Raw genomic sequence first — 1,676 nt, 5'->3', positions numbered from 1 at the left:
GCACTGAAATATAGCAATGCCAATTCCTCATTTTTTTCTTATTTGCTTTTTCATTCTGGAATTATATAAAACTGGACTTGATAACTAAGAGACGTTGATTAAAAAAAAATCATAATATTTAGATTTTTTTCAGTTATTGCCCAAATTATTGTTTGGGTTTCACATGGCTGAAAACTGAACAGACAGTTGAGACTAGAACAGGCCTAAGAGGAATTGAACTGTTCAAGTCAAAAACCAAACAGGTGGCAACTCTAAGGGAATCATTCTACCAAAACTAAACAATATTTTGAAAATGGGCAACAAACAAAATGTGTCACAAATTTGGTCAGACCACTTAGAGCACCATAAACAAAGCATTTGCATCCAGCCATTGCACAGTTTAATCTGAACACTGTACATCGTGGCAGATAAAAATCTAGTAGAAGGTGTAGGGTGCAGCAATGACATGTTCAAAAGAGTCATGTGCTGAAAGCACAAGCAAAGGCTAATTCACCAATATATTAGGTACCCCCTAATCAATTAATTACATTTTCCGTAGGCAAATTCTACTTTGAGAAAATGCACCAGCCTGAGGATTTTACTTTGGAGATGGTTTGCATCAATCTTACTTGTATTTTGCAGGGATCCATATCATTTTGGCACCCCAAGTAATTTAGGCTTTTTTTTTACTTTTATGACCTACCATAAACAGAGGTTAGTTAGAGTGACCTGAGGTTTTCTAGATAAGAAAATATTAATTGTGTCACCATAAATTAAATGGGAATATAACGGCAAAAAGCTAAAATCAAATTTTTACTTTCTTTAGCAAACTTTAGACAGCAGCTGGCCATACTGGCTACAGGGAAGCATTGTGTGGGGGTTATTTTATGTTTTGTTTTCATAAACTAGTTAGCCTTTGCTAACCCCTATGTGAAACAACCCCCACACCTTCCTTCCCAGCCATGAAAAACTCAGGCAGATCTGGTCTGTTGGCTGAAGAGCAGCTGGTTACTGGCTAGCAGGTGCTTATTTTTTAATTCCTGGTGTGGAGGAAAATTTTAGCGGCATAAAGACCATATGTAATGCCAAACAAAGCCTCCTGTACTCTACCAGTTCACATAGGGGCTATCAAAAAGCCAATCACAGCCATTATTTGGCATCCCCCAGGATTTTTTCATGCTCATTTATGTTGCTCTCCAACTCTTTTTACATTTAAATGTGGTTCACCGGCATAAAAGGTTGAGGATCCCGATCTAGTAATTCCTATCTGCAGCAGTCAGAGCAATTTAAGCAAAGCGGGAATTTCTCTGCACACAATTAGGTTTTTTATAAAACCAGTATATATTTTTTCATTGAAGTATATTGAAGATGGATTCTTCAGTAAAGAAAGTAAAAAATTGATTTTATTTTTGCCCTTAAATCACCTTTAAGGCTACTAAAAATATTTTTAATAAAATATTAATTCTTGTAATTTTCAAATGGAGAAAAGATACAGTAAGTTGCTATTTTATAATGTGTTATATCCCATTATTCTAGACTATACTTCACCAAAGTGTTACAAGTTGTCTGCTTCATTACAACAATAATAATATATTAGCCGTGTCTCAAGACCTGCACTCAGTTTTGATTGGAGCATTCTTTACAGTGGGCATCAAAAGAAGATCACTACTGCCAACAAAGTAGAAAAAAAGTCAATG

This window comes from Xenopus laevis, chromosome 4S (genome assembly GCF_017654675.1).
Source record: "Xenopus laevis strain J_2021 chromosome 4S, Xenopus_laevis_v10.1, whole genome shotgun sequence".
NCBI classification, from domain to species: domain Eukaryota; kingdom Metazoa; phylum Chordata; class Amphibia; order Anura; family Pipidae; genus Xenopus; species Xenopus laevis.
The sequence above is the reverse complement of the archived record's forward strand: the minus strand, read 5'-3'. Positions refer to the sequence as shown.